The sequence below is a fragment of the Cygnus olor genome, chromosome 1 (assembly GCF_009769625.2).
Source record: "Cygnus olor isolate bCygOlo1 chromosome 1, bCygOlo1.pri.v2, whole genome shotgun sequence".
NCBI classification, from domain to species: domain Eukaryota; kingdom Metazoa; phylum Chordata; class Aves; order Anseriformes; family Anatidae; genus Cygnus; species Cygnus olor.
The window spans coordinates 82,389,900-82,416,215 of NC_049169.1; positions in this window are offsets into that span (position 1 = coordinate 82,389,900).

Here is a 26,316-nt window from a genome sequence, read left to right on the forward strand (position 1 = left end):
ATTTTGCACAGTCCCTGCACTATCTAAGGGTGGAATTCCACCCTTTATCATAGGTTGCAATTTCTAAAATAATAGTGAATTTGGAAAAATAACAAATCATTTCTTTCAACCACAGTTATTCATGCTTTACATACTGAATTTTAAAACAATTGTACTCCATAAAAATGTGAAATTATGCCAACAAAAATTAACAGTAAAGGAACTCCCCTTAAAAGTGTGGGGGAAACAGAAACAGCAGCAGAAGCAGAAGTTGCATACCTAACTTAACTGAATTTAAGAAACAGAACAATGACATTTTGAAAGGATGAAAGGACTTTTATCTTCAATCTGAATAGCCAAATAAGTTAAGAAAATACATCAAGAGCAACCTATGCAAACTAAAAGATCATTTAATTTTAAAAAATCTGTTGTTATTTTAGCAGCACAGAATGAAACAAATAGCTCAGCAATGGAAACATTAAGTTACAAAATAAATAGACACCCAATCTGGAGAAAAAAATGTTGGCAATTATTACTAAATATAGTTTAAAAACACCCTTTGAAAGAGATAAGTGAAAACTTAAGCTAAAACAATATGAATTTAGAGATCCACCTAATAGGAAAAGCCAAACATAAAATTAGTGCATAATGAATTTATCTTTCTTTTTAACAGGGTAGCATGTTTGGAATTTCCCAATGAAATGAATCTCTATTTTCTCTTACAGCACCACACAGGTTGGCAAACAGAAATGCTGCATTCATACTACTGTCCCAGATGCTACAACTCTTAGAAAATCTTAGAGTGGCTGTATGAGATTAAATTCTAATAATAAACTTGAACCCCTCAACTGTGGTCATGCATGGAAATGAAGCGTACTGACAAATATCAATGGAGCTGTGATAGTATCAAATGAATGCAGCCAAATTTGAAAGGAAATTCTAATCCTCATGGTATTTGGTCAATTTTACTTTTGATTCCATCAACATTAAGGCCACAGCTTTTGCCTTAACAATATGCAATACTTTGGTATATAGCATATACCCAATCATTGCACTTAGGATTAAATCACATATTAATATAAGGTTGATATATTAATTATAATCTATAAATCAATTATAATAATTATTATATTAATTATGATATATTATTATTAATATAAGATTAGTATATAGATTAACATACTCTATCCATTAGGACACAGATGCCCAAATGGCAAACTGCTGATGTTAATGTGTGTGTTGCATTGGAACAACAAGGATTTATTTTAGAAGAGTAACACCATCAAAGCCCAAGACATTTATCTTGACACCAAACAAATGTTTCTCCTTTTTAAATACATCCCAATGAGATTTCTGAGGTGGTGGTCATATGTATGAGGAAAGGATGGGCATGTAAGTGAACATCATGTAGATCCTTGTTAATACATGATGTTGTTTATAGTGTAACCAATCACTCTAACTTATGCATATGTAAATTTTCTATAATCATCAGTTGTGATTTTAATTTTTCACCATAATTACACACAATATATCTTTTGATTATATTCTATATCACAAAATGCAACCACTACTACATATTGGAATGAATTTGACCCTAGTCAAATGACTCCTCCAGTATACCGATCTGGTGAGCCTCCTGCAACAAGCATAGAGAACAGGATAAAAGACTTATCACAGTCTATCATGACTGTGAAGAAATACATCAAGTGTTGGGGAGAGTCAAAAGGGATGGAGAACATCAAAGACAGGAAGTCCTGTTTGGATGGTCTCCTATGGCAACAGGAGTATTGAACCTGACTCTATGCCCTATTGTGATTCTACTCTGATTGTTTTATATTTACTGTTAACCATTGGTTTATATGTCCGTGTTTGGATGAGGAGTGGAGGATGATCAGACAAGTTGTGCTGCTGAAAGAACATCCCTCATTTATACAACACTTTAGATTTCCAGTTTATACAAATGGCCATGTGAAAACAAAGGAATAATCACTGTGCTTTAGCTCATACTAATGATTCTTAAAGCCACCGACATACAAGCATAAATCATTCACCAATATATTCATCCCACAGAGTTAACTGCACTGTCACACTGTAAGGATAAAGTGAATTGACTGTAGTCACTGGGTGGAGAGTGGTAGGTACACTCTACTCCTGCACTTGACATACGTCTTGCTTGGGTTTATGAGTCACAGTAGGCCTTGATGTGACTGCTCCTTGCATTTCAGAGTTTCAGAACAGGGTAAGGAACGTCAGTCTGACTACAGGCCAGTCACTTTAACTTATAAATATAGTGGCCAGAAAAAAAGGCTATTTGACCTCTCCAGGGATTGCAGCAGGCTGCAACCCTTGTGGTGGAGTAGCTTTTTTTCCCCAACTTGGCTATGATTCAAGATTAACTAAGGTTACATCAGTCCTCCGTTGTCAATAGGCAATGGGCATAAAGAGGGAGTATGAACAGGCACTCCTTGATCACATTTCCAAACCTGCAGCCTGGACAGTAGCCAGATCTGGGGCTGTACACAACTATACAATCTGGAAGGTAATGGAATGGCAGAGTTGGTGAAAAATACCAAAATTGCCTTATCTGAACCATAACCAGGATGGAAAAGTACTAACCGCCACTTGGTTTGTGGTCCTATGAAAGTCCTAAACGAGAAGCCCGTTGAACTCTGTAGGGACTGAAGCAGGGTGCACCTTCGATCTCCCCCCTGAGCTGGGATGCTTCTCAGGGTACCCCTGAGGGGAAGTGCATCTCAGATCTGGCTCCTCGAGGAACAAATTCATCTGTGGACAGACACCGATGAGGGAGTAGGGTGAGTAATTCACCCTAAGGGGAGTTTTGGAAGCACACGACTGGCTTTATTAACCACCCAGGCACCCTGCAGCAGGTCTCGGATGAACCCTGACATTCTTGAATCTTTGACTAAGTCACTGTTTCTGTTGTAGCAGATTCTGTTGAAATCTTTGTGTTAAATTGGCTGATGATTAAATGTTTATTAAGTCTGGTTAAAAACAATACAATCTAAGCTTCTTATTTACTATAAAAGTACTAAATAAATCCTATATTGCTGCTACATTAAAGTTGTGTAAAATTAGTTCTGCAACAACTTCCTTGGCATTGTGTAAAATTAATTCTGCAACAACTTCCCCGGCACTGAGCTCTGACTGACAGATCTGCAGTTCCCAAGATCCTCCTTTCTGCCCTTCTTGTAGATAAGTGTCACATTAGAACATGTATCTGTGTTCTTTGTTATGAATATGGGGAAGTTTTCCCTAAAACTCATGGTTCTATATTTAATGGAAATTACTGATATGATTGTTGAATGTTATGGTCAAGTCTATCCAGATATTACAGCATATGCCTAGAGATATTTAGATACCAGTGTCAGTTAAATAGTTGACTGAGATGAAAGACTCATTGGAAGGCTCTATGATGAATTTTACAGTGATGGAGAAGCAACTGTACTTCTAGCAAGTACAGTCCTTTGATCACATGAATAATATTCTCTGAGTTGTAAGCATGTCTCTTCTGAAATTTCTTGTTGTGTGAAATTGTGTATTGTGTATGTCACAAATCAGCTTCAAACAAATTCTACAGCAAATATTTTGTGATTTAAAAGTGCTAAGAAAATAGCAAATGGCTTGGTGACACCTGTAGCAGCAGTAACATTAAGAATGCTGTCAAGCAGAAGCTGTTTGTCATCTACCTGTATTGAACAGCAAAGTCAAGACAAACTTAATCTATACTGCTTCTATATTAGTGCAATAGCAGTTTGATTAAAATGGTTGGCCAAAAAGGGAAAGCCTTTCAATGTAGCGTAAAGTAAAAGAGCTAGTTTTGATGAGAATTAATGCTAGCTGAATTGCCAAACTTATTTTAAATTTATTATTTATCATATGCCTATATAAACTTAATGTTTTTTTTGACTTCCAGAATAACAGAGTGGAATGCCTGACATTTATCTAAATGAATTTGTAGTATGCCAGTTTAAGTGAAGAATATGTAGATAAAACTCTAAAAATGTGTATATTTCATATTAGTTCTGTTGTGTTAGGCAACTCAGCCAGAGCTATGAAATAAAAATAGAAATTTAACAGTAGTAAACAGATTCATTATTATTAATAGTAATAATAATTATGCAAATTCCAAGGAAATTACCTAGATATTCCTCACACCATTACTTTCCACAACCATCCCTGAATTATCCTGTAGCTGACATCCTGTAAGCCTTATTCTAGTTCTGCCAGCATGGTAGAGCTATTGTGTGATCTGTCAGAAAGAAAAAAATTCTTTTAGTCTCTCTTTGACTTGCTTTCTCAAACTGTTATTCTTAAAACTATTCTTTGTGCATGGAAGATGTGGAAGTGATTATATAAAATGCATTCTTGCTCATTTGTGTGTTTGCTATCTGATAGATTTCTGATTAGGTGAAATAAAGGACTCTACACTACCTGCTGATTAATAGTGTTCAACTCCATACTGCTTATGACAAGGACAAGCTGCTGTGCCTGGATAAAGGGATGGTGGGGAAGTCATGAATAAACTTCAGTGAACTTGAGTACATGTCCTGTAGTCAGACTTTGAAGGTTTCTGGCCTGTGAGCCTTAATCCTAAAATCATGTCTGGCTGGGCAAAGCTCAGTTTGCCACAGGAGCATTTAAGGTTTATAATTCAAATGATTTAGTTATAGGAAAATCAAAGCAATGGTATCAGGTGTCCACAAAGTAGCTGGTATATATCTAAGTCACAGAAAGATCATTCTATTTTGTCTAAGTCTTGTGACCTTCAGCATCATTTTTAGACTGTAGTAGTGATAATTCTTTGCTGGTATAACATAGTTTTCTGATGGAAAATTGGGACTCCGAGCTTTTGTTTTGTTTCTATAACACAATCAAATTCAATCAGAACAGTGTAATAGGAAAAAAAATTAAACATCACTTGCAAAAGCCTTCAATATTGATTTTTATAAACACCCTAATGCAACTGAACTAATTTAAGCCTGTATTAACATTGCTCATGAAGCATATCGCGTGTTTAATTGCAATGCAAAAAGAAAAAAATAATGAGAATGAGTTAACCTAAATTATTTCATTATAAAATAATTAATGTGATGGGCAATTAAAGTATGCATTTAAGTGTACTCATTACATTGTTTGTCATTCAGAATTACCTAAGCTAAGGTTAAAGGTGTTATTAAAAACATTAATTTAATTTGTTATATAAAAGACAGATAATTATCATAAAATATTGCAAATGATAATGAGAAACACTTTAATGAAGTCATGGTTTAATTAGAGGGACTATCATTATGATTTGCCTGTGGGTAAAATGGCAGACTGTTCATATATTATACTTCCATTATAATTAGTAACTTAGAGAGTTATTTAACAACTTATATAAAGAAATAGAGGCTTACACTTATGTCTTTGGGATGGTATCTCATTTTACTTGATACAGATTTATGGTTCTATAGAGATTTAAAAAAAAAAAAAAAAAAGATTTCTGAAAATAGTGTTGCTTATCCTGCTTAATGTCTCAATTGCATGTAATATCCACAGTCGAGAGTATCTTACAACAACAACAAAAAGTCTCAGGGAAGTTTCAGAAATTGGGAAGAACCTGAGAAACTTTCCTAGGTGACCTTCTGGCTTTTTTAGTCCATCATGCAAAAACATCATTGAAGACCATCATTGAAAAATAAGTCAACGTTTTCTTTATGTTACTGTATGTTATGACTGTACCTCTAACACAAACCACGTGTTCTGCAACACAAGATAACTCAAGATAGTTTTCTTGATATAAAATTCTTTTTGAGATAAAGTATTCTCTTTTTAAGTCTATAAGGGAAACTATTATAGGAAAAGGTAGGTTCAACTCACCAAATTCTAATTTTCACTAAGTTTTAATAAATACTTTTAAAGTAACTTTTGCATCCCTTGCACGTGAAAAATACCAGAAAAAGACATTCAACTGACAATTGTTCTAACAGTGAGAAATGGTTGTGCTTGACGAAATTTACCTTTGTGATGACAGTTTTTTGCTGTTGTTGTTGTGTTGTTATTTTGTCCATTAAAACTTTCTGCCATTCATCCAGTGATTCCTTAGAACAATCAGAATAATGTCAAAAACAAAACAAAACAAAACAAACAAACAAAAAACTCTGTTGGTGGAAGCAGTTCTAGCTTCCTCCTCTTTTCTGGTTACAGCAACAGAAGTGATTTCTTTCCTTAATAATGAAAGAACTCTGTTTTGTGACTAACATCTCACTGTGATGAATTTGACTTAACTTCCTGTTTATTCAGTAATGTACAGAAACTGGAAAAGAAGAAAATATCTACTCTGCTTTAGCATCTTCTATTTTCCATCTTTTTTTTTTTTTCTGTTCCTCTTTCTTTTTCTTTTAAAGTTTCATATTTAATCCATAGTTTACATACTAGCAAAGTAATGAGTTTTGTCCTCACTAGTAACTGACTCGTGCTTGCTGTCCAGTAAACATATTTTCTTTGGCATAGTCTTTTGTATGCATTAGTATGCACTAGAATTCAGCTTTGAACAGATACTGGCAGAGGCTAAAACCTCTTTTTATCAAACCAAAGCAAATTATGACATGCAAGACTTTGCACATATCCCTCATAAGATATATTATAGCATGTTCAGATGAATAGAAAGACCGTAATGTTTTCAGAAAGTCAGGTTATTTGCTTGAGAAATGAAACCTACATGTATGTCTTTTCTGATTTTGATAGCAGCTACATCTTCCACTGCAAACTGACCAAAAAACCCCATTTTAATAGGAGTCTTATATATAAAATACAATTAAATTAAACTCTTGTTAATAATTCAATTGTTAGATTTCAATTAAATATAACTATAATAGTGTACCTGTATGAACTGTATCTCAAACAGTATATTTGATTTCTCAAATTAGTTTCATAGTTTTTACTGGCTTAAGAAGAGACGAGGTCCTCCTGGCAGCCTGATGACTCTGACATGCTGTGCATGTGCTTGTGGCATCACAAGTGCCAGACACTTGAAGAATTACTGAGTTCCTGCTTGAGATAGTCCTACCCCAATTGCCAAAGAGATTATTTAACCTAACAAAAGTAATTTAAATAACACATTTTATCTCACAGTATGATAGGTTATGGTCATGTCAAAGCAAACATCCACATCTGTCTGAGGAGGAAGTGGGATGTGAAGGCACACTTTCAGAGTTAAAATGACAATATTAGACACAATTGGACAGGTCAGAAAGTAGATGGATATCCACATAGTGACACAACCACAGTTAATAACCTCACTGTAACTTTAATAAATAAATTTAATATGTTTGACAGTTATTTTCCATACAATGGAGATATTTTAAAAACATCTGTGATGAAAATACATATTTTTAAAAGGAATAACATTTCTTTTTATTTTCTTTTCTAAAGATGAATTGATAAAGAAATGCATACGTGTCGCAACACATGTTATGTAGTGCTTATACATAGATTCATCATTACTTCAGAAGCACTGAATGTGTTCTTTGATCAGATATTCTCTGATGGCAAGGTAAGGCTAGCAGCTCATTTTAGTCCCCATAATAACATTTTGCTGCAGGGGGACGAATAAAGAAGTATGTTTTCAGTTAATACATTCATTCATCATGAGCTCTGCTAAAATGTTAAATATGTCTAGGTTTCTTCTGTTTTTCTGCAAATGCTTCCCTGTCAGAATTTCCCTCATGAGCCAATGAGACTGTTACCAAATTGCTGTGTTTCAGTTTGCATCAATATCTTGATAAGTACAAATAGCCTTCCTTTACCATGGACTAACCTGAAAGATGCATGATATACCAGTTCCATCCCTGAAAAATAGGTGTCAAGAAGGAGACCAGACTTGGTCCAAGATAAACCCTTGAAGCATATATAACATGGATACCAGGTCCTCAACACTTTGTGTGTGGCTTCCATTCTTCTAGCTCCACATTACCTGGTCATGGAGAGACAGCCTATGCTTCATTAGCACATCTGATTCAGATATCAATTTGGGCAGAGATCTCAACATCACTGTCTGCCAAACATCACAGATGTACTCTTTTCTTACACACAACTGAGTACATTCCTTCCAGAGTTAAAGTGCAGCATAAATTTGGATTGTGTATCTTTAGCTGAGTAAAGTAAATCACAAGTAAAATGTCTCAAAGCTGATGACAAGGTTATGGAAAAACCTTGTAGAGTCTGTATGTGTATTGTAGCGGTAGAAACTTTCAGTTTCTGATACAACAACAGCATTTTACCTGGCAATTATGTTGCACAGTTAATGACTCTGACTGCTACTTATATCGTCCAATTAGGGCAGCGGGTTTTCATTTTTTTTTTAGTTGTAGTCACATCTATTTTTCTAGACTTTTAAAAATTGTTTCATGTCATAGATTAGAACTAGATAAAGTGCGTGACCTGTTGCATGAGATATAATTAGTTTACAGGTAGCTTGGACATATCTGAAACAATAGAAAGCAATTTTCCTGAGAAAGGTTGAAAAAATCCATATTGATCAGTACTAAGTAGTAAAAATTTATTGCAATGTTGTCAGTTGCCTTATTCCAAATCAATACAAATCTCACTGAAAGCTTCTTAAATGCAATAAGAATCTGACAAGGCCTTTTTGTCACAGATTAGTGTTAAAGCAATGAAAAGGCCCCCAAGGAAAATTGTTTCTGACAGAATGCCAGTTCTGTTCCAGTTCAGCAGTACTCCTTTTGGTATAGGACATCTTTATTGGCCTTATTATTATTAGTCTTTTACTTTTCTTTATTATTATTAGTCTTTACTTAATGGGTTAACCATATAGAAGTAGTCCTACTGTCTGGTTATGAGAACTCTTCTTCCTTTTGGGCCCAGAGACACTTTAAATGAGTTAACGATTTAGGTGAAAGAAACATTTCTATATTGCCAGTATCCTGCAGTTTTTCAATGCCTTTCATCTCCTGCCTAAGATGAAAAGCTAACCTATTTATTCAATTTAATGATGAAACAGAGCAGTAGAGGAATAGTCACCTGGTCAGAAGATGGTTCAGAAGGATGAAGGAATTACAGTAACAGCCCCAAAACTGAGGGCATTGTCTGTTCAATTAAAAGTCTGGTGCTAAATCAGTTTAGCTTAGCTTAGTCATAGACATGTTAGACATATTTTTTAAAAAGTTCTAGCTGAAAAGCAATGAGGACACCTGTTAAGAAACTGATAGCAAGGATTTAAGATCTGAGATGCTGACAATTCATCAGTGACTTACAAGTCTTTGAACATCTACATTTTTACATTAAAAGAGTGATAACTCATTTTCATTCTAAATTATATAAACAATTTACAAAGAGAAAATAGGTTAAAAGCAATTGCTAGCATTCAGATTGATTGTCAGGCTTTTTTTCATTTTTTGTCATGTTTGTAACTTTGTACTAAGCAAATTCACTTCAAGACTTAATTCTTAGGTTGAATGTTTAAGTGTAATGCACATGAAACAAACAATATTGTTGTAATCTGAGACAGCCAACGCATCTTCACCAAAGGCAAAATATGCCTGACTAATTCTGTGGCCTTCTATTATGGACAGACTGTATCAGTTGACAAGGGAAGACAAACAGATGTCATCTTCTTGGACTTCTGTAAGGCTTTTGACACAGTCCCAAATGACATCCTTATCTCTAAATTAGAGAAATGTGGATTTGAGGGGTGGACTATTCAATGGATAAGGAATTGACTGGATGGGCACACCTAGATCATTGCAGTCAACAGCTCTATGCCCAGGTGGAGGCCAATGACAAGTGGTGTCCTTCAGAAGTCTGTCTTGGGATTAGTACTGTTTAATATCTTTATCAGTGACATAGCCAATGGGATTGAGCACACCCTCAGCAAATTTGTAGACAACACCGAGCTGAGTGGTGCAGTTGATACAACAGAAGGAAGGGATGCCATCCAAAGGGACATGGACAAGCTCGAGAAGTGGTAAGTTACAAGTGTAAAGAGCTGCACCTGGGGCAATCCCAGACATAAATACAGACTGGGAGAAGAACCCATTGAGAGCAGCCCTGCAGAGAAGGACTTGGGGTTTCTGGTGAACAAAAACTTTGGCATGAGCCAGCAGTGTGCACTTGCAGCCCAGAAGTTCAACTGCATCCTGGGCTGCATCAACAGAGGAATGGCCAGCAGGTTGAGGGAGGTGATTGTGCCCCTCTACCCTGCCCTTTTGAAGCTTTACTTGCAGAACTGCATCCAGGTTTGGGGCCTCCAGCACAAGAAGGATATGGATCTGTTAGAGTGGGTCCAGGGGAGGGACTCTGGAATGAAGTTGGTCAGAGGTCTGGAGCACCTCTCCTACGAAGACGGGCTGAGACGGCTGGGGTTGTTCAGCCTGAAGAGAAGGCTGTGGGGATGCTTGGGATGCTTTGTTGCAGCTTTTCAATACTTAAAGAGCCTTATAAAAAATATTGAGCATGACTTTTTTTTTTTTTTTTTTTTTTTTTTTTTTTCATAGGCAGGTAATAATAGGACAAGGGGGAATGGTTTTAAATTAAAAGAAGGGAGATTTTGATTAGATGTTAAGAGGGAATTCTTCACTCCCAGGGTGGTTAGGCACTGGAACATCTTGCCCAGAGAAGTTGTGGATGCCCCATCCCTGGAGGTGTTCAAGGTCAGTTTGAATGGGGTTTTGAACAACTTGATGTAGTGGGTGGCATCCCTGCTTATGGCAGTGTGTTTGGAACTAGGTGATCCTTAAGGTCCCTCCCAATGCAAGTTGTTCTATGATTCTGTGGCTGTAGCCATGTTTCAAGTACTATTTTACCTCAGCCTGCTGAAAACCCAAATCTTGCTCTGAAGGCCATGGCAAAACTCTCTGTGGAGCAACATGCAACTTAGCTGTGTTTAAAGTTTTTATTATTAGTGGGTGTGATGAAGTTGATTGAGGTAGTAAGACTTTGGTGGGACTTTGAGGCAATGAAGGAATGTCTCAGAGGATACTGACCAGTGGGAAATGATCTTCCACTGCTCTCAGACATTATCTGGGATCTGGTTTCTGGAAAAAAAAATTATATTCTCATACGAATGAGATACTGCAGGTGGTTTATGGTGTTTTCAACTGTTTCCCTGTAACCATAAAAGCAGTATTTTTTTTTAGTATGTAAGATAGGGAGACATGGTGTAGAAATGAGTCTGAAATTTTTCAATTTCTACTTAAATACACCAGACCATAGGGAGAACTTACAGCTAAAATGTGTTTTAGGAGGCTGCTATTTCTTACCTCTCAGTTGGTAGTTACCACACCTTTGAAAATGCTAAAAAAGTGATTATGAGAGTTTATATAACCCTATTGGGTCAATGTAAGACTTGAAATCTTCCCTTAGATTTCTTGATGAATCCCTGAGATTACATCAACTGAGTATACATTTTAGTTTTCTTAGCAAAATTGGCATATAGTGACAGAATTTTATCAATTATAATGACAGCTTCCATCTTCTACTGTGAATATAGATCACAGCAAACCAGAAAAAACACTGCGCTTACGTAGGAGCTGCAGACAAAAATGCATTCAAAGCATTAATCCAGCCAATTTCATTATAGTCAACAGTGGATATGCAGAAATGGGCTTGAGAAAGTTGTTTAGTGGAAGGATTGCAGAGACAGTGTTTTTATTGACTGCTACTCTCATGGAACAAAACAGAAAAAAGGCATTTGTAAGCCGTGAGTGTCTCTGTAGATGGTTTAGTTGTGTTAAAGACTGGATTATGGAAGCATCCTTATGTTCTGTGATGAATTAAAAAAAGATTTGCTGCCTTAGACAATGGGAAGTCATGCAGTCCAATACTAAGTAACATCTGTTATGTACTTTTATGCCACTTGCAGACTGTAAAACACGTAGTGGGGGTCTACTGAAAAGAAGGCAGATTTCAAGGTCCAAAATATAACAACAGGTAGCAGATGTTTTGGTCAGATGGTTAAACTAAAATATACATTTTTTTACTGGTGTCTGAGATAGCAAATAAAACCAGGATTTATGACAACAAACTTCTTATATGGTAATTTACTTGAAAACCTCCTCAGGATACACAGCAACATTAAAAATACGCTTTGTTTTCCTATCAAGAAGTAATTCTATTTTATGTGCTTCTGAATGGATCCTCAGTGTTAATTTGACTGACCCAAGAACTTTGACAAATTTTCAGACTTTCTATGTATACAGCAAATTAATTAAAAGAGAAGACTTACTAATAGTTTGTACAATTTTAATATGCATCTTGTGCATTTGTAAGCATCTTCTCCTATGTCTAGTACTTCAGTGGGGAAATGGGAACAGCCTGATTTTTTTAAAATTGAATGATCTTCATATCGCTAGCATATTTTTATTTCCTTTTCTTTGTATTAAGCTTCAACATTCATTTTAGTGGTCTATTAAGTCTTCATTTGACCTTTCTAATTTAATGTGTTTTTCTTTAGTTGACAAATAGCAATTGTGGAAAGACATGAATGCACTCTTCAGGGTTCTCTGAAATTTCAGAGAAGCAGAAACCTGAATATTTCACAACAAAGTTGTTAGAGAAAGCAAATGAGTTAAGTCTGTTGTTTTTACTGCTCGTGAAGGCCCTCAGACAGATAGTCTTGGTACTTTCAGCACTGCTGTGGGAGTGTGAAAGGTCACTATGTAGTCCACAAAGTGGCTACCGACTGATGTCACACAATGGGACTTTCAAAATGTCCTGCCTGGATCAATGGAAAGCTTCAGGAGTGGTTGGTTCCTGCCATGAAGCTACAAGTATCTGTACTGGCACTTTCTAACTATAAAGGGTAGGAGATCCCAGAACTGAAAGAAAAGGTGAATACTTGGAGAGCATTCTTGCTAGTTTATCCCATTATGATTTGCGAAACCTAATATAGTTGCTAAAGAATTAAAAATGTGATTCTCCTGCCATATGGTTTAGGTGGTGTGTTTGCCTATTATTGCTTCTTTATTTCAACTGATGCACTCAAGTTTCGCACCCTTGGCAGTGGGGAATCCAATCTCCCTCCAGATTCAGTACAGTGCATACCAGAACTCCTAAAATAATTTACGTGGTCGTATCTTCTTTCTTAATTTAGAAACAGAGAATAAGGCAGATTTATATTATTATTATTATTATTATTATTATTATTATTATTATTATTATTATTTTATTTTGTTGTTGTTGTTGTTAATAATAATAATAATAATAATAATAATAATAATAATATATTTATGTATTTAATTTAACATTTAGTATTTATTAATCTAAACTGGTTGAGACAAAAATCACTCTTTTTTTCTTTGAATTGGCTTGACTCATGTATTTTCATGTGTCAGATTCCTAAACTGACAGGGTACATAGAATTTTCAAAAATAAACATGAAGGATTGCTTATCAGAGCACTGCAGGTTGATTTCTATCCTTCCCCATGGTAACACTTTTTCAGTGCTGCAGCAGTCAGCACAGTAGATAATGGGGCACTTCTGAACCTGAAAGTTAGTTGCTGTCTGCCATGACTAAAAGGAAAAATCTCACAGTAGAGGGATATGAAGAAAAGGGAATGAAGTTAATTTTTGTTTGTATTTTAAAGAAAAGTCAGATGGAAATGTACACAAAGTTGGCTGAGAGAGATGTATGCATGGCGTTAGGGAGATCACCAAACAGATCAACCTACTCAATTGCCTGAAAAGGAATCACAGAATCACAGAAACACAAGGTTGTAAAGGACCTACAAGATTATCTAGTCCAACCATCCTCCTATCATCAATTCTACCCACTATGCTACTAAATCATATCTCATAGCACCTTGTCCAGGTGCTTCTTGAACACTGCGAGGGATGGTGACTCCACCACCTCCCTGGGCAGGCCATTCCAGTGCCTGAACACTCTTTGAGAGAAAAAGTTTTTCCTGATATCTAATCTAAATCTCCCCAGGCACAACTTGTGGCCATTTCCTCAAGTCCTATCGTTAGTTATCTGAGAGAAGAGACCAACCCCCTCCTCATCACAACCTCCCTTCAGGAAGTTGTAGAGTGCAATGAGGTCTCCCCTGAGCCTCCTCTTCTCCAGACTAAACTATCCCAGCTCCCTCAGCCACTCCTCATAAGATTTGTGCTCAAGACCCCTCACCAGTTTTGTTGCCCTTCTCTGGACACTCAATGGCCTCAATGTCTTTCTTGTAGTGAGGGGCCAAAACTGAACACAGTACTTGAAGTGCGGCCTCACCAAAGCTGAGTACAGGAGGGTGATCACCTCCCTGCTCCTGCTGGCTACATTATTTCTAATACAAGCCAGGATGCTGTTGGCCTTCTTGGCCACCTGAACACACTGACAGCTCATGTTCAGCCAAGCATCAATCAACACTCCCAGATCCCTTTCCTCTTCACAGTCTTCTAGCCACTCTACCCCAAGCCTATAGCACTGCATGGGGTTGTTGTGGCCAAAGTGCAGGACCTGGCACTTGGCCTTGTTAAACCTCATCCCATTCACCTCAGCCCAGCAGTCCAGCTTATCCAGATCACTCTGAAGGGCCACCCTACCCTCAGGCAGATCGACACTACCTCCCAGCTTGGTGTTGTCCGCAAACTTACTGAGGCTACACTCAATCCCCTCATCTAGGTCATCAATAAAGATATTAAACAAGATAGGCCCAGTACCGACCCCTGGGGGACACCACTTGTAACGGGACACCAGCTGGACTTAACTCCATTAACCACTACCCGCTGGGCACGACCCTCCAGCCAGTTCTTTACCCAGAGAAGAGTATACATGTCCAGGCCATGGGCAGACAGTTTCCCCAGGAGAATACTGTGTCAAAGGCTTTGCTGAAGTCTAAGTTGACTACAGCAACAGCCCTTGCCTCATCTACCAGTCTGGTCACAGAATCATAGAAGATGAGGTTGGACAAGCACGACCTCCCTTTTGTGAACCTGTGCTGGCAGGGCCTGATCCCCTGGATGCCACGCAAGTGCCATGTGATCTCACCCAGGATGATTTGCTCCATAACTTTCCCTGGAACCGAGGTCAGGCTGACAGGCCTGTAGTTCCCCGGATCCTCCTTACGGCCCTTCTTGTAGATGGGAGTCACATCGGCAAGCCTCCAATCCTCTGGGACCTCTCCAGATAACCAGGAACGCTGGTAGATGGTGGAAAGCGGCTTGGCGATTACCTCCGCCAGCTCCCTCAGCACCCTAGGGTGGAGCTCTTCTAGTCCCATGGACTTGTGACATTCCAGATTGAGAAGCAGGTCTCTACCTGTTTCTTCCTAGAGAATCACAGTAGGTGATTCTCTGCCTGAATCACAGGGGACGTCCAGGTCAGGGCATAAAGTACCCTGAGGATAACTGATCCAACTATTAAAGACAGATGTAAAGAAGGTGTTGAGAACCTCAGCCTTATCCTTATCTTCAGTGATCACATTCCCTGCTGTATCAAGTAAAGGATGGAAATTCTCCTTGGTTCTTCTCTTGCTGTTAATATATTTGTAAAAGGATTTCTTGTTCTCTTTTACTGCAGTGGCCAATCTGAGTTCAAGCCGGGCTTTTGCCTTTCTGACTTCCTCTCTGCATATCTTAGCAACTTCCTTGTAGTCGCCACAAGTATTCTGTCCCTTCTTCCAGAGGATGTAGACTCTCTTTTTCTCCCGGAGTCTCAATAAATGTTCCCGGTTCATCCATGCCAGTCTTCTTCCCCTCCGGCTCGCCTTAGGGGACTCAGGAACAGCCTGCTCCTGTGCCTTTAAGATTTCCTTCCTGAGGAGCGTCCAGGCTTCCTGGACCCCTTTGTTGTTCAGGAGTGACTCCCAAGGGACCCTTGCAACAACTGTCCTGAATAGGTCAAAGTCTGCCCTCCAGAAGTCCAAGACAGCAGTTTTGCTAGTTACTCTTCTGACATCACCAAGGATAGAAAATTCTACAATTTCATAGTCAGTCTGCCCAAGATAGTCCCCAAATTTCACATCTCCCACCAGTCCTTCTCTGTTAGTGAAGAGCAGGTCTAGTGGGGCACCTCCCCTGGTAGGCTCTTGAACCAGCCGTGTCAGGAAGCTGTCTTCCACACACTCTAGAAACCTCCTGGACTGCTTCCTCTGCGCAGTATTATGCTACCAGCATATATCGGGGAAGTTGAAGTATACCTTGAGAAAGAGTGCTGGTGATCGTGTAACTTTTGCAAGCTGCTCATAGAATGCCTCATACATCTCTTCATCCTGATTAGGCAGACTATAACAGACCCCCACCAACATGTCACCCCTACAGGCCTTCCTTATCCAACCTCATCATTCCCAACAGCAAGCTCTTCAACATCAAAACAGTCTTTAACATAAAGAGCCACACCACCACCCTTCCTACCTTTTCTATCCCTTCTGAAGAGCTTGTAGCCATCCATCACAGTACTCCAGTCGAAGGAGTGATCCCACCATGTTTCAGTTATTGCAACTAGGTCATAGTTAGCCTGTCACACAATCGCTTCTAGCTCCTCCTGTTTGTTGCCCATGCTGTGTGCATTGGTGTAGATGCACTTCAGATGATGCACCCCTGCTTCAGCATTGTTCCCCTAGGCACTTCTCTGGTGAGCCCTGTTTTACCCCCTTCCCCTGTCATAGCTAGTTTAAAGCTCTCTTGACGAGTCCTGCTAGCTCCTGCACTAGGATTCGTTTCCCCCTTTGAGACAGGTGAATTATATCCATTGACAACAGGACAGGGGTTGAGTAAACTGCCCCATGGTCAATGAACCCAAAGATCCTGTCTTGACACCAGCTTCTCAGCCAATTATTCATTATCTGTGTTTTCCTAGCCCGCTCCATGTCCTTCACCTCCCCAGAAGGAATAGAACAAAACACGACTGGCGGTCCCGCTCTTTGAACTATTTGCTGTAACCCCCTGAAATCTCTCTTCACAATTTGCAGGCTTCTCTGAGCGATTTTATCACTGCCTGCCTGAACTATTAGTAATGGGTAGTAATTAGTGGCGTGAACCAGCTCCGGGAGTTTTCTAGTTATGTCCCTGACCCAGACCCCAGGTAGGTAGCACACTTCCCTACAGCTCAGGTCTGGTCTGCAAAGGAGTCTCTCCGTTCCTCTGAGAAGGGAGTCGCCTACCACAACTACCCTTCTTTCTTTCCTGGCAGAGGCAGTCTGAATGTACGGAAAGAACTGCCTTGTCCTTGGTAACCTCTTAGGGGACCTTCACACATCTCCCCACTTACCTGCCGTTCAATGTTCAATGCTACAAACATATTGCTTAGGGAGACCTGGGGATGCATGGGAAGCAGAGGGGGGGCTCGCCCACGATGCCGAGCACGGACCCTCTCCCAAGCCTCCCCATCCCTCAGGTCTCCCTCCTCTGCCTGACAGGGAAAGGGCAGGGGGTCCAACATCAATTGTGGCGTATCTCCCTGCCGTCTTTCCCTCTGGCACAGCAGGGAGTTACTCCACCAGTTGGCCTCCCACTCACAGTGTCTGATGGCCCTCAGTCTCTCAACCTCCTCTTTCAGCTCTGCCACCAAACTGACCAGATCTTCCACCTGCTCGCACCTCACACGGGTGATATACCTGCCACCCTTCCCCAGCAGCAGCAGGCTGTGGCACTCCCTGCAGCCAGAGACCTGTATAGCTACGGTTCTGGACAGGTCCTCTATTTGGGTCGCTACCGTATTTTTGGGGCAAGCTCTCTGCCTGGTGGAGACCATGGTAAAAAATGTGGTCACAGATAAGATAGGACAGACTTGAAAGGGAGGAGGGACAGAATCTCCGTGCCCTGCCACACAGGCTCCCACACCCACCACTGCAGCACGCTGTGGGTGATTCTCATCCGCTGGTCACCCCTCCCTGCTCATGGTGGGCAGCAAGGAGTCGCCGCCCTCCCGGGGGCTGTTCCTAGGCAGAGGGCCTGGGTGCAGTCACCTTGGCTCTGGCAACGCCCACTGCCCGTCAGCCTCTCTTGCGAGAGCTGACAGGTGCGGCATGGTCATGCTGCTGTCCCAGGCCACCCCTGGTGAAGCGAGGTCCCAAGGTCTCCCCATAACTCGTGGTCGGGCGCTGCGGCTGTGGCTGCACTGGTTCTGAGGCAGCTGGCCTTGACTACTGACGAGAATGTAGATTTTTTCACTCATTTAAAGGTAAAGAGCTTGTTTGGATATATTTATTGGAAATTGTTAATTGGCTAATAGAGACAGAATTTCTTTTTTCCTTTCATGTAATTACCCCAACCAGGTTATTTGGTTAGAAATTGTACAGTATATATGTTAATGAAGGTACTGCAATGTCTGTATTGCCATTTCTTTTTCACAGTGGCAATATTTACTAATAGCAATGTGATTTTTTTTAAGTGGATAGCAATAAGAAACATGGTCAATTATATAGTACAAATGAATAAGAGTACTTTTAAGGGGAGGTTCTTTTTTATTTTTTATTTTTTACTTTAAATAGTTACATCCATGTACCTGTTAATGCATCAACTGACACGGGGGAGAGGAGAGAGAGGGAAGATTAAAGCTTATTTTTAATGCAAACGCAAACAGTCCTTTGACTTTTCTTTCAATCCAGAGATATTTTAGACTTATAAAATAAAAAGGTGTATTAATTTCCTTGAAAATGTCTCAGTATTGGTTGCTGATGTTGGGCAACAATACCCCTTTTCTGATTGACAGCTATAGCACTCTAACTCCGTCTCTTATAATACAAACATCACACTGAATCTTTCACAAATAGATGTAGTCTCCTTTTCTTTATTAGCTTTCTCATCCCATAGAGCACAGTCAGTATAGGCATCATTCCTGTTCTTTAGAAAGAAGTAGATTAGTCCATTTCCTCATGGGGTTTTGCAAAGTCCTTCAATAGACGTGACTGGAAGAGGAAGAGGCTGAAGATGGTGGCCTCAGGGAATAAACTGCTGACTTGATAAATCGTTGGGTCTTAAGAGGTCATCTCTTGATGTCTGAAAGAAAGATTGACTTGCCAGCAAATATGAGCACTAGTCTTTATAGCTTGGTGAGTTGTGTTTTTTTTTTTTAAACTAAGATAGAAATCATTTGTATATGAGATTCTTATAAATTTTCTACAAATACAGAAGCAGTGTTTTCCTTTCTGAGATCTTATTAAATCCTCATAGATTTACTTATTGCTTTTTACATTGTGTACACACCGTCCATATGATGTGCAGGGAATTTTGATGAATTTTTGCACTAACAAATGCAGCTATGAAATACAATATTTAAATATCTGAATTTCTGTGAACTTTTGTTATGTGTGACACCTTATAGATCCTAAAAAGCATAAGAGCATTGAACAACATATGGTTAATGGTATTCCCATGTTTAATACACATTGTCCTGAGAAGAAGTTGCAATTGGGAGTGGATTAAATTTAATTCATTTTCTTTTTTCTGGAATATTTCATAACTTCTGAAGATTTACTTTGTCACAGGAGAACATACAGATTTTAGGGATGGGATAGTCCATGCAGGCAAGCCAAGGCAAGGTGCGGCTTGGCTTGGCAAGGAGAGGCAAGGCACGGCTTGGCAAGGTGCAGCGCAGCGCAGATGGCAAGGTGCAGTGTGGCTTGGCTTGGCAAAGCGTGGCAAGGCGCATCTTGGCAAGGCAAGGTGCAGCTTGGAAAGGCGTGGCTTGGCTTGGCAAGGTGCGGCCTGGCTTGGCTTAGGTTGGCTTGGCTTGGCTTGGCAAGGAAAGGCAAGGCAAGGCAAGGAAAGGCAAGGCTCAGCTTGGCTTGGCTTGGCTTAGCTCAGCTTGGCAAGGCAAGGCTCAGTTTGGCTTGGCTTGGCTTGGCTTGGCTTGGCTTGGCTTGGCAAGGCAAGGCGTGGCATAGCGTGGCTTGGCAAGGCATGGTGTGTTGTGGCTTGGCTTGGAAAGGCAAGGCGCAGCTTGGTAAGGCAAGGCAAGGCAAGGCTTGGCAAGACAAGGCTTGGCAAGACAAGGCTTGACTTGTCAAGGCAAGACAAGGTGCGGCTTGGACTGGCTTGGCAAGACAAGGCAAGGTACCGCTTGACAAGGCAAGGCAAAGTAAGGCGCAGCTTGGTAAGGCAAGGCAAGGCAAGGCAAGGCAAGGCTTCGCAAGACAAGGCTTGGCTTGGCAAGGCAAGGCAAGGCGCAGCTTGGATTGGCTTGGCAAGATAAGGCAAGGCAAGGCACAGCTCAAATTGGCTTGGCAAGACAAGGCAAAGCAAGGCAAGGCAAGGCAAGGCTTGGCTTGGCTTGGCTTGGCTTGGCTTGGCTTGGTTTGGCTTGGCTTGGCGTGGCTTGGCTTGGCTTGGCTTGGCAAGGCTGGAATAGCTTGGCTTAGTAAGGCAAGGCACAGCAAGGCAAGGCACAACAAGGCAAGGCATGGCACAGCTTGGCAAGGCATGGAAAGGCTTGGTTTGGCAAGGTGCGGCTTGGCTTGGCTTGGCAAGGCAAGGCTGGAATAGCACTAAGCAAGTTGTTTTTAAGTAAATCATGCTTGCTTGGAGTGGTCATCTTTAGCATACTTTCACCACATTCAGTAGAACTGTAAATCACATGGAATTTCACTTCTCTACAGTTCTGTTGACCTTATCTATGTACGTTAAATAATGAAGTTATATGTAGGCAAGCCGAAAATTCTGATGGCATCAAAAAAGATATAAAAGATATAATAATTTTACAGTAATGCTAACTTACATAAACTTTTAAAATGTATCTGTTCTCTTTGTTAAATAGAAAAGGTAGCTAACTCTTTTCTGACATGGGGGATCAAATATTGTAAATTTCCTTCATATCTTTGCTTAGTACTCTAGATAGAAGGAAAGCCAAACATCAGTTTAAAACAGCCTGAAAAAAAAACAGATGAGAAAGGGATAAAGACAGTAGCACAGTAGCAGTGTTCAGCATTCTAAGTTGAAGAATAGTTTTGTATGTGAGTACTTCACAACCTCTATCTGCAAGTTCTGTTCTCCTCCTTCTCTCAAAAGCAAATGAAAAATGTATTTTAAGTGAGATGTTTAGAAAGCTCTATTTTAATGCTGTTAAAACTTTCACTTTGTATGAAATGGCCTGGCATGTTGATCTTGAAATTTGTTTTAGAAAAATACAGCATTTTGTGAGAAAACTAGCCTCAAAGTAGGAAGAAATTGATTCTTTAATGATTCCCTTTTACACTACTTTGTTTCTGTTATACTAAATGTTTGATGTAGGTACAATCATTCGATCTGATGTTGCTGCAGCAGAATGAAAATTAATCAATATATCATTATTGATCAGTTTCTCACTGATTGGCTCAGCAAATATGTGTTATTTCTAGCCTCACACAGCCAATTTAACCTATCCAGAGTTAATCTAAATAAATGTTATCACCTACACAAGGTTAAAAAAACAAGTAAATTATATAAAAATGAGCTGAACAATAACATGATTGCATATATGCTTATAACAAAGCATTTTATATGTGCTTAAAAGAGGCTTGAAATTAAAGTCACACATAAAGGTAGACATGAAAAAAGTACATTGATTAGTCAATGTAATGGTAACCAAATAACCTCTCTGCTCAGCTCAATTTACATAAAGCATTAAAAAAATTCAGTTTCTAAAATCCTTATACTATAACTAAGAGTGTTTTAGTAGTTTCTAATTGAATTCATGTAGGTGTTTTATTAATAAAGCTCTTAAAATACATTGAAATATTTTACAGCATTATTAAATGACATGTTTTAACCTGTGCATTCAGCACAATCCACTAAAACAGTATCTGCTTTATCTACTTCTGATGTATTTTGTACATATTTTGTGAATCACATGCAAGAAATGTTCATGACTATGTGATTGCATTCTCAGTTACCTCAGGAACTTAATTTGGTTCTTGCACATGAAGCAGTTGTGTTTTGTTTTGGTTTGGTTTTTCCCCCAAATTTAGTGATATTAGTTTTAATATCTACTTCATCAGGATGCTACCCAGCAAACCATAGTATGTTCAGCTCAGAGTGGTTTTTAACATCCAGTTCCAAATCTCTAGGATAATATGCTGAAAATCTAGTTATTTTTTCAATTATATGTCTTTCCTGGCCTGATTTCTGTGTGGAATTACATCTGATTAAGAAACTGTGTCACAGTACAACTCCTTTTGGTTCTTATTTCCGTATATCCAGTGATATAGAAATACATGCCACTGGAAGGGTCAAGAAACTTTTGTGTAGCTCAAGTGGAAAGGTCAGATTACACTTCCAGTACTCAGGCGTCATGCATTTGAACTAACTGATTTACAGCATTATACCATTACGTCAACAAAAAATGTGTCTGAAACTGATCATCTTTCTGCTCCATTGTTAGCCTCCTTCATCTCATTTACTTTTCCTCATGAAATTGCTTTGAAGACAAATCAATTGATTTTCAAGTATATCAATTTTAACTTACATAGGGCTTAGACTTAAGCCAGTGTATGCTGATTTTATAGACTTAAATATATCAGAACTGTCACAACCATGAACTTCCAAAGAGTGAACTTCCATCTGGCTGCTCTTTAAGGATGTTTTTCTTAGAGCACAAGAACTCTCCATCCCCATGTTTAAGAAAACAAGCAGGGAGAGCAGAAAATCAGCATGGCTGAGCAAAGACCTGTTAGTCAAACTGAGGAACAAGAAGGAAATGCACAGGCAGTGGAAGCGGGGCCATGTGGCCTGGGAAGAGTACAGGGATGTTGACCAGATGTGCAGGGATGGGATCAGGAAAGCCAAGGCACAGATGGAACCGAGCTTGGCAAGGGATGCAAAGAATGGCAAGAAGGGATTCTATGCGTCCATTGGCTAGAAAAGAAATGCCAAGGAGAGCATACTCCCTTTGATGTATGGGAAAGAAGAACTGGTAATGACCAGAGGGGAGACTTAGATTAGATGTTAAGAGCAAATTCTTCACTCACAGGGTGGTGAGGCACTGGACAGCTTGCCCAGAGAGTTGTGGATGCCCCAATCCTCAAGGTGTTCAAGGTCAGTTTGCATGGGGTTTTGAGCAACCTGATGTAGTGGGTGGCATCGCTGCCTATGGCAGTGTGTTTGGAACTAGGTGATCTTTAAGGTGCCTTCCAACCCAAGCAGCTCTATGATTCTGTAATTCTATGAGAAGTGGATAACGAAAGGCTATACCTTAAAGACTGATCTTTTCAGCTTCAGGCATAGCTGAGTTTTGTTCTGTGTAAAGATGGTTTTAGAAGAACCAGATACTCAGGCAAATCCCAAAAAGCAATTTCATAGCCACTTCATGATCATTTGGTCTCTCTATCAGAGATGTTCTGCTGAGACACTCTGAGAATTCTCCTTTAAGAAAGTCCTATGAAAGACAGGAAAATGCCCTAGTATATGGCCCCAGAGCATTCCAGCCTTGGGTTTCCTCAGTCAGATGAATAACTGCTCGTGCAAAGCTGATGGCCTGATTCACACTTATTTGTCAGGGTAAAGGTAAAATTATTGACAGTATTCAATACTCAGCTTTCAAAAATTGTACATGGCAAAATCATTGAGAAGGAGCAGAGACAAATACTGTGACTCTTGAGAGCTGATTCCTCTCACAGATTCTTTGTCTCCAAATAATCCACATCATCTTGCTGGGGATTTTTTTTTTTTCCTACTCATTCATTCATTCACTCTTAGACCTCATTGGACTGTTTGTATGTAGCTGGATACTACCTGAAAACATTTCCACCTTTTCAGTATATAGGTTCCTGGGATGGGAGAGATCACCCATTAAATATGGGCCCTACCCCCATTTAGCTTATAAATTTCATGGACTCAGGCAAGTTAAACTCCCTCTCTCCCAGTCTGGATTGGTTCAGAGCTACATCCTCTAGAGTCTCTTTCCCAGAAAAGTGTAGGTCTAGGATTTGAACTGTGAACAGAGTCTGTCTGGTCAAATAGTACCATGGAGAGAAGACATAACTTCATAAGAGTAAATGAAAAAATGAAAATGTATCTGCTTGTTAACATAAGATTTTTTTTTTTTTCCAATTTAGGAATACATGTGCATGTTTGAGTGACAAGAATAAAAGAGAGAAAAACTTGCACTAAATCAGGTTGAGAATACTGTAAAATACGATTAGAGAAAACCTAGCTAGGAGGAACAGAGAGTGAACTGGTTTTCTCCTTATTCATCTTCAAGAAAATAATCCAGCCAGCTGAATAATGCAGGTAAATCTCAGGAAATTATGAAGAGCCTGGGATACATCTATACTTTGTAAAATGATATAAATGACAGGCAGACTGTGCTCAGCTACTATCTGCTTAATGCTGGGCCTGAGGGTAAAAGGAGGTTTCAGCTTTTTAATCTTATACTACCAATGTAAAGAATTTGAAAGTCAGGAGCTGAGCAGTATAGCTTAATCGTATTCTTCCGAAAGATCAAATTATTCTTAAAATAGATTTTGTTGCTTATTTTTCTTACGGGATTCAGAGCTTTTAGGATTGATCTAATTCATTTTTATAAAAGGAAAAGAACTTAAAAATGAAATTCATGACTTTTACAAATTACAAAGTACAAAATCGTGAATCTTCATGAACAGTATAAAAAAAAAAAAAAAAAAAAAAAAAACCACCAGCCAACACAAAACTGGATATTCCCAGTGGAACCAGAAAAGATTCTTCATTGTCCTTTATGTACATTAATGAGGAAAACACGTTAACATTAATAAAAACAAAGATGACCAGGTGAATTTAGAGCTAAACAGTTTTTCACTAACCAAGTGGAAATCAGAATTCCCCAAAGGACCATTAAGAATAAAATTGGCCATCAGATGTCAGGCTCTAGAGTCTTGGAGGTCATACCTGCTTCCCATGTAGTATTACATTCTTTGTTCATGCAAAGTGTCTGCTGAAATACTTGAGTTTTAAGCATTAGTTGTGGAACTGTTCTCTGTTACTATTATCACATATGCTACCATTTTCATGTTTTGGATTGCACAATCTTTTTAAAAAAATACATTCTTGGACATTCCCAGTTATTTCCTGGAGCTGCTTAATGTTACCTGATTATTCTGTCATATTCCTTATTCCTTACCATGTGTAAAAAGCTAGATGAAACAGCAATAACAGAACTGGGAAATATGCGCCTTTTTTAAGGGGGCATAGCTGGAGGTGTATGGTCCTTATCAGTTACTCCCATATACAAGAAATTTCCTTAGTGCTGGCCATCTTCCAAAATGACACAACTCTGTAAGTTGTTGTTTAAATTCCAATTTATTGAAGTGGTAATTAATCAGAACAAAGTAGAATAAATGGAAATAAAGGAGCCAGGGAACTGGTTTGGATTTAGACTGGGTGATTCCACTCACCACCAGGAATTGCTATGGGTTTCAGATCAGGGACAATAATAAAGCCGAAAGATAATGTAGAGGTTTCCTATGGGCACAGGGGAGGGGGACGGGGAAGGTGAAGCCTTACAGCCTTCACGTCTGGGGCTAGAAAATACTAGATATGGTCAGACAATTGTAGCATAGCATCGTCATCATAATTCTTGTAATAAAAAGAGTCTCCAGCTTAGACAGAAAATCTAAAACAGAGCTATTCCATATAATAATGAGGAATTCATAATTTTATGTTGAATCTAAGACCAGTTCATCTGTGAATTGTATTCTTGCAGCTACTCCTTCAAGGTGAAATTAATTTGTTTAAAGAAATGGCACTACAGTGTGAGTTATGTGAATAAAGAATTTCTAATATGATGACTGAACAGAAAATTTGAAGGAAAAAAAAAAGAAAAAAGCAATTTGTTGTTGAATAATAATAATAATAAGTTTTTCTATTTTCCTGTTTCTACATTGGACCAGATGAAATCCTTGGAATTTGAGATAGTTTCTTTATATAAAATGAGGCAAATTCAGTTTCAACATATAAACTGATTTTCATTCCTATGTAGCTAAAATAATTTGTGGAGTTTTTTTGCATTAATTTTCTTTCCTCTTTTTTGCAAAGGCTGTTTTCCAAATTACTACTTAATTGTGTGTTGAATGTTTTTACTTAAATGTAAAGTGAGAATTCAAAAAAAAAAAAAAAGAAAGCTATATTTCAACTAAGATGATCAATTTTAATTGCATGAGTTAAAAACTATCTGAATCTGGGTGAAGCTGAACAGGTTATGGAAGCCAAACGCATTCTACAAGTATTCTGCAGAGTTTGGAAGTACGTGATGAAAATCAGTTCATCCTAGAAACCCACTTAAATATATTTGCTCTATGTGTCTTTTTCCCTGAGTGCCTGTATTGAACAGGGTATTATCACCAAGCTAATGCAAACCCCTAAATGCTCATCCATCATACCAAACAGTGGAAATACCTGATGAAATCCAGCTCACAATCTGGCTTTTAGCATTCGTTCTC